The sequence below is a fragment of the Lachnellula hyalina genome (genome assembly GCF_007821495.1).
Source record: "Lachnellula hyalina strain CBS 185.66 chromosome Unknown contig00009, whole genome shotgun sequence".
NCBI lineage: Eukaryota > Fungi > Ascomycota > Leotiomycetes > Helotiales > Lachnaceae > Lachnellula > Lachnellula hyalina.
Genome location: NW_022157123.1, coordinates 198,900 through 206,911, shown reverse-complemented (window position 1 = coordinate 206,911; position 8,012 = coordinate 198,900).

The window sequence follows — 8,012 nt, the reverse complement described above, 5'->3', positions numbered from 1 at the left end:
TGGGGCGCTGCAGGCAAAGGAACATGGGGGCTGGAGTTGAGGGTGGTATCGGTGCTGCTGCATTTGGGGGGTGTTGAGTCGAGGTTGCTTTGATTTGATTTGATTTGATTGATTGATTGATTGATACCATGTTTTCCTGCCATGCCAACAAAAAATATCTTGTGGGGCTTTGACCGGATTGGATTGCGCATACGGACGGATACGGGACGGGGACTTATATCTATACTTAATATTTAATCTATAAATTGATCTTACACCTACCTAACTTACACATGCTTCCTCCTCATTCAATCTACTAGTAACTAACTAACTTACCAACCCCCCTCCTACCCCTCCCTTCTTACCTTACCTTATCTTGCTTACTCAGTATAATAATCTAGCTGCAGCAAGCAAGAAAGACGCGCCCGGCCAACCCACCACCCCCATTCTTTGTACATCGTATCGTATATGAAAACCCATCTTTTGCAAACCTTAGGTACATAGGTAGTCAGTCAGCAGCTAGATAAACAATGCAAATAATGCATCATCAGACAAGACAAAAAGTCCTACCTTGCCTGCCCTGCTCTTACTCCTTCCTTACTTTAGTATGAGCAAGCAAGCAAGCCTACCTAGGTGGAGATCAGATCATTCATTCATTCATTCGTTTGTTTACACACGCACTTATGCACGCGTACTTATGCATGTCATCAACCTTACCTGACTCTAATTAAGTCATGCGCTTAACTACGCAGTCCTGCGGAATCGGATTCGGGTTCCGGTCATACAGTACAGTAGGAGAAGAATAGACTGCAGATCGATATCGAGATCGATGTCGCGCTAGAGATAGACAAGACAAGTCCTACTCGTATACTGTACAGTACCTTCTCCACAAGAACCTTTCTTGACAGTCACGTGTCTATATAACACAACCCAAACCCCCACCCATGCCGGTCTCCATCCATCCTTATCCTCATCATCTCGCAAATGATACAGAACAGGTAGTTTATCTTTATATCCCCTCTTTTTTCTTCTTCTTGTAATTCCCCTTCTGTCATTCGTTAATTAAGTCACAACCTCTCATTCGCTCCCAGCTAAAATTTTAAAGTTGCTTTTATTGCAATAGCCGGCGATCATATTGACGGGGGAAGGAAATGCTAAGTATTACTGCAGCTTCATTGGATGCCACGCCGTGTTGTGGTGTGTCTCTCTTTTGAGGGGGGAAGCCTTCGAATTCAAATTCGTCGTTTGTAACTGAAAAGAATAACGTTTAGTAACCTGAGTAGTTCTCAATCGTCTTGGATTCGTGCATAAACTGCTTGAATTTTTTTAATTTTTTTTGGTAATCAGTTTAACCTGACCTAACCTGACCACGCCAAATTGAAGCAATTGGCCGTGGGTCTTTGGCCGGGAATGCAGCAGCCGATGGCTAGACAGGACAGGATTACCAACTCTATATCCTACTTATAGGTGTTCGTTCTATATCAATCGATGAATGAAAGCACGTTGATATTAGAGCAGCCAAGATAAACTGAGCTGAGTGGAGTATCTCGAAGGAAGGAAAGCAGATCGGGTGCCCGTTCCCAGGAGATGTGCCCGAACTGTGTCTGATTAAGAGATCTGGAGGAGGCTGAGATGCCTAGTCCATGGCATTGTGAATTGGCTGTTCCCCCTTCCCTTACAGGCTACTTCGACCTATTGCTATGCTAGCCTAGACAGGCGTATTATTAATGGGAATAAGGTATACGTATCCTAAGTAGGATGATGTTCGGGCATATATTACTTACCTGCTACTAGCTGTACTTTACTTTAACCAATTGCTTGAAGATCGGAGAAAGCTTGCGCGGTTGAGGGGCAGAGGCTTGTGACTGCCAGTCGGTATAATGGGGGGTTTTGGAAAATGTATGGCGATAGATAGATAGACATGGCAAGATTTGGTAGATTTGATATCCTGTGTGAGCGAGTGACTGTTGTAATTCTAGGCGTAGTTTGTCCTTCTCGGTGGATTTGCAATTTTCCGCTCTTGAGTTCGAGTGGATCGGGAGACGGACAGGTATTGTTTTGGAAGAATGTAGGGGGAAATACATCAAATATGTTATTGCACTTCCAGTTGCAGTCGCTTGGGACGTGTTACTCTGCTCTGCCAGTGGGTGTGCTATATACGCTAGAAGGAGGGCAGTGTTCGTAGATACGATTGAGACGGAAAGCTATATTCTTGGTGTTATGTTAGATATCCTTAGTTTGTTTGTCAAAAGTGCTTATGGAGGTGGAGGTAGAAGGAGTCGGGGTTTACGTCTTATGTTTTCATCTGAACTGAAAAGGGGGGGGGGGGGGCAAGCTAGTGGTTTTGGGTTCCGGTTTATTTTTGAGGAGAGTAGTTCTTTAACCCCTATTTGCAATTATTCCCTATAAATCTGTAAGCTGCCAATCTATTCTCATGACCGGATTTCAGTCGAGGATATGTCCTCTCTCATATATATCTTGAAAGCACCTTACTAGTACTATCTCCTACTAGCTCGTTGATTCTAAGTCCGAGTCTTCCCACTACTTCCTCTGTAGGTAGTGCAGAGGGAGAAGAACTCGGACAGATATTTCGGACTCGGCTTCCTTTACCTTTATGACATTCAGAGATGAGCCAGTAGCCTGAACCAAAGTATAGATACCTCTTTCGATCTTCTTGCACCTTAGATATCTCTCTGCCATTCTGAAAAGCCTTCCTCTTAAAAGGGATAATTATCCTAAAAAATATTCTTCGAAACTTATTAATTTGGCTTTTACGAAAAATACAACATCATTTGTAAATGGAAAAATACATATAGACGTCTTAGGGAACCGTGCATCTGTGAAAGATGATGCTGCCAGACTTGCTGCGACCTTATTTCTCCCACACGACGTGTCAACATCTATATTTCTTGGTATTTTCGACTACTGTTGGCACAATATATGCATGTAAGTGATATCAAGACCTTGAAATTTAGCTTTGAACAATGCTCCTTTACATTTATGGTTTAATTAGTAGCCGGCATCAATCCGGCAGACTTTGCTTTCAAAAAGAACATGGGCGGGACTTACTCTCTCGATTTGGCCAGAATGAATTGAATACTTGGAGTGTTAGATAAATAGCAAAAGCTAAGGCGAGTATTTGAGGTGTAGGTTTGAACCTCGCTCCATTTCCAATGTGTCTCAGCTAAGATTCGTAGTGTCTCATATGATAGATGTGTTCTGGTTCATTCGTGAATATAATAGATTCATGAATCTGGCCAGTTCATTCGAGAATCTACGCTAAGATTCACGAATGAACTGGATTCACGAATGAACTAATTTATTCATGAATATGGCCAGTTTATTCATAAATGCGCTAAGATTCATGAATGAACCGGAACAGATGAGGAAACTTGAGGTTATCCCCACTCGATAATGCGCTAGTCCCGATATGATCACCGGCTGCGCCTCAGTAATACGCTTTGCCTTTCATCGTGAACGTGTTCTCTCTCCGTTTCTGTTTGCATCTTGAATCCTCAACACATCCGTATAGAGTCAACTGGCCATGCTTGGAGCACTTCTAGCGCCCCAAGGCTACAGTACTTGATTCCGTCATGCAGCTGTCAGGCTGAGCTTGAACTATGTCTGGCCTCGAGATTGTGGGCAGCATCGCAAGCGTCGCCCAGTTAGCTGGCACCGTTTACGCGATTTCCAAGACACTCTATGAAGTGGGAAATGCTCTATCCAATGCTCCCTCCGATATCAAAGACCTAGCAGGTGACCTCGAGAACTTTTCCGAAGAGCTTCACCTGTACGCCCGGCTCCTGGACAAGAAGCACTACGACGATCAGTTCCACAGGCTCACAGCTAGAATCATTGGGGAATGTGCAACAATATGTACCAAAATTGACCGTGTCCTACGGAAGCTACGGAGTGGGAGTGTTTGGGCGAGAGTAAAATGGCTTTACAAAGAGAAGGAAATTGTCAAACTACTCACGAGGTTGAGAGATCTTAAATTCAGCTTGTTGAGCATTCTACAGCTGATGAAGTATTTGAAAGCCGACCACGAAATTGATGCTATCGGAGGCCCTAACCGTAGTTTGATTGAAGGGTCCAAAGAGGAAGGACTATCACAGGAAACCGTCGCTCAGGTGGAAGCAACGAGGAAGAAATTGGCTGGAATCTCAATTGCTCAGGAACATGATTCGGGCGAATCCAGATCAGAGGAGAAGCCAGGGACCCACACGAATGAGAGACTGCCACAGCCCGTGGAAGATGCAAAGCCGCGGAGCGCACAGTCAATAGAAACTCTATCGGGGCAAACGCTCATCAAAACTCCCAGCCAAACTTCTGGAACAGAAGCAAAAGCTACCGCTGTGCCTTCAGAAGCAATCGGTTCGTCTCATATTTCAGCATTTACTTTACCAACTAATGGCATCATGCAAAATCCAAACGTATCAGTCCAGTCCTTCCATAGTGCAGTCTCTCACTTGGACCCGGATCATGGCGATGAGAGAATTACTTCTGTTTACAATCCAGAGCTTGGAATGCGTGCGGATGATGGACATGTTCGATCAAAAGGCATCATTGACAATGAAAAGGCCAACAACCTGAAGGCGGATTTTGTCTCATCAGCAATGAAACACTTCCAGATGAGTAAGGAGGAAGCTGAGGCCTGGGCCGTCGCGTCAGTAGCCCGAGTCGAACTGCCACCGATGGGCATGGCGTCTCTGAGGGAGGCGAAGGAACGCCCTGATCACCTCGAAAGAAAAGAACAACCAGCCGTATATAATGACCTACCATTAGCCTATCTACCCGCTCAGCAGTCTATGCAGCCCAGTATGTCCGGCCCTCAGCCAGGTGCTCAGGAAAGTGCACCCGTACTAGAGCTGGGCCTCGAAATGGGAAATAGCGTAAGTCTAAATCACCTCAACTTACTTTTGTAAACTGCTAAACACCTTATAGTTCAATACTTCGCCGCCATTTCATGATTTTTCTCACCTAGAAAACGGTTCCATGGACGTACTCCAGGATTTCGATTTCGGTCCCTTCCTCCATCAGGACAACGGTCAATCGGCTGCCCCGGCACCGTTAACACCAACGGAGACTTACGAAAATGATTATACTCCCAATGATTCATACGCACATTTCGACTCTCCTTGGGTTTTCTCGCCACCCGACAATAATCTCTCCATGGGTAGCGATAACAGCCTGCCGATTGAGCAGGGGTTTGAGACGACGAACTGGAATGAGCAAAATGCTCAGCAGATGGTTCCTCTCGAGATCAATATCGAGTTCGCCCCGGCTTCTAGGACGAATAGCTTTGAGCCCCCGAAAACTTCCTTGGATAAAGATGACTTGACTGTTTCAGCCCCACGATCCCGTAGTCGAGCATTGTCAGATCCCGACAGTAGTAGCTCTACTAATTCAGGCACATTGTGCAAGTCCTCAGAAGTTCCCTCAAATGATCCCTCTGAGGCCCTTTCATTGCCTTTGACAAACCGGCGCCGGCAGTCAACATCTTCACTTCCAGAACGTGAACACGTAATAAGCCTCGTACATTCACAGTATCAAAATGCTGCTCCCGAAGACGGGAATCTTGAACGTGTCCAAAAACCCCCTCAAACCTTTCAGTGCCCTCTTTGCCATCGAGCTTTTACTCGGTCTTACAACCTCCGAAGTCATGTTAGGACACATTATGGCGGCGCCCATGATGGCAGAGCTACCGCCTCATCTTCGCAGAAAACGGAATTCACGCCACCTGCTCCGCAATCATTCATCCTTTGGTATCCCGAATTGCCCAGAAGACTTTGGCCAGGGGTCTTTAAACTACTTGCTCGCAAAAATCCTAGCCCTTCACCTCAGCAGCTCAAAGAACTTTGGTGGCGTGCTTTTGCGAAATCATCGTTGGAGGATGAGAGCAACTGCAAGTACATCCACGGCGCATGGCTCGCAGCGCGTCGTTACCACGATAATGTGACCGCCTTGGAAGCTATAGTTCCCACGAATACTGATGGTGACATCGCGCGCACATTAGCAGGTGTGCTTGAGGATTGTCTAGACAGGTTGAGCGACGGCGGTGCCCGGACTTCGCTGCACCGTATAGGAGAGATTCTAAAGGTAATGAGAAGTAGTCTGGACTTCCATATTGGAGGATTCGTGTGGACCTGCTTCTGCCAGGTTACAGTCGTAAGTCTTGCCCACGCCTCTTCGATCTTGCGACTCTCATATTAACTGAAATTACAAGTGGTTAATCCACCGACATCTTGGAGAATTTCCAGATCAGTCCAGCACATTTGCAACACTAGCTGATCTCGCAACCCTCATTGCGCGGTACAATGTAATGGAAAGCATGTACCACGAATGGCCCGGCATGACCCTCGAAGAGAAGTATGAAGACTCACTGATGAACCTCTGCACAAACGTACTGCAGTATTTGGACAAAGTAATGCAAGCACAGCCGTGGCTCTCCTCAGATCCAACAGAAAATCTGGCAAGCTATGCAGTTAAAATCGCGGAAGCAGACAGTGCCTGTCGAGGTTTCACAGTCACGATTGTGCCAGACGTCCTGCAAAGAGATGCCCTTCATGGGACCAAGAGAGCAATCGAGATTGTGGAGGATGACGAGGATTCTGATTCTGATTCTACTTTGGTAGAAAAAGGATCGGAATCGATTCCTACTCCCAAACGAGTCAAGGTATAGAAGCTTGTATATACAGCACATGTTAAACAAATACGACAATAACTAGACGAGGCTATGAATTTTCGGGTAAATGTAATATTTTCGGGCTATTTCACTAAAGGGGATAGAATGGGGTCACTTGTTTGAAACGAACCTTCCCAGGTGGGCACTGAAACACTGAAACGTTGTTTCTTCCCAGGATTCGGGGTATTACCCAAGAGGCGAAGGCGGAGGATGAGGAATGATAAGCATATTGGGGTTGATTGTGATTAAGCAGTCCCGAGCTTTGAGCGTCTATTCGTCACTTGGTGGACATACCGAAAAGGGACAATGCTAGAATCCCATCCCGGATTTTAAACTCTAGATCTGGCAACCTTACAGCCGTGCATGCAGGCCAAGAAGCATCCTTTACTTGGAGTATGAGGCTGTATATTGTCGAGCATCATCTGAAAACAAATCTCACAATAGTCAAAAAATTTGTCTTGGCGTTGCTCAACTCAAATATCGTAAAATGGAGTTCCGATAATTTATACCAACCAAGAATACAGTTTTGGTCAAATCTAGTCTTCCGGCACACCAGAAACCGTGATACTCGGCTTTACCACGAATAAGCTTACTCGCCATGCGGTACTTCGGAAGGATTTTCTGTACCTAAATATTCAACCAAATACGAGTACTACCATTATCATTATTGTCATGATGCATCCCATGGCACGATGACATGACAGAACAGAACAGCACGCACTGTAGCGGCGTATGCTCCAAATCCTTCATCTGCAGCTTATCACTGGTAGGATTGAGCAGCAGTCGTCTCGCAGGCTCGGCCTATTACAAAGTAGAAGGGCAAAAAAAAACATTCGTATAGTTTGCGCATCCAAGAGGGGCGGTGGCTCAGGGGCTCAGGGGTCTACCTCCCGCAAGCGGATTTACGGGCGGGCCAATAGGCGTTTCGGAGAGCGATGTCGTTCGTCACGCACCCGCCCAGCGCCTGAAACTTGAAACGCGTGGGGATCGCCCGGGCTGGCGGGGCCTAAAGTAGGCGCGCTTTGTTGCCAGCTTGTGGAGGGCCCCTTCATTCCAGCGCTTGAGTGGAATGGAATCAGGCGGAATTTTCACGCTTCGAACCAAAAGAAAGGGGGGAAGTCAGACGTAGATTGAAGGGTATAGTACTAATGTTTTGTCTAAGAACCTTCTTCTTTTCATGACGCAAAGTTGCTAAAATTGTAGCTACAGCGGAGGGATGATTTAGGGCTCCCACACGTGATTGTATTCGTGTTACTCGTGGTGGGTTATGTTGGGTTGAGTTGACATAAGGATTGCGGGGCAGATGCAGAACCAAACGCCAGAAAGAGGCCAGAAGTGTGAATAACAG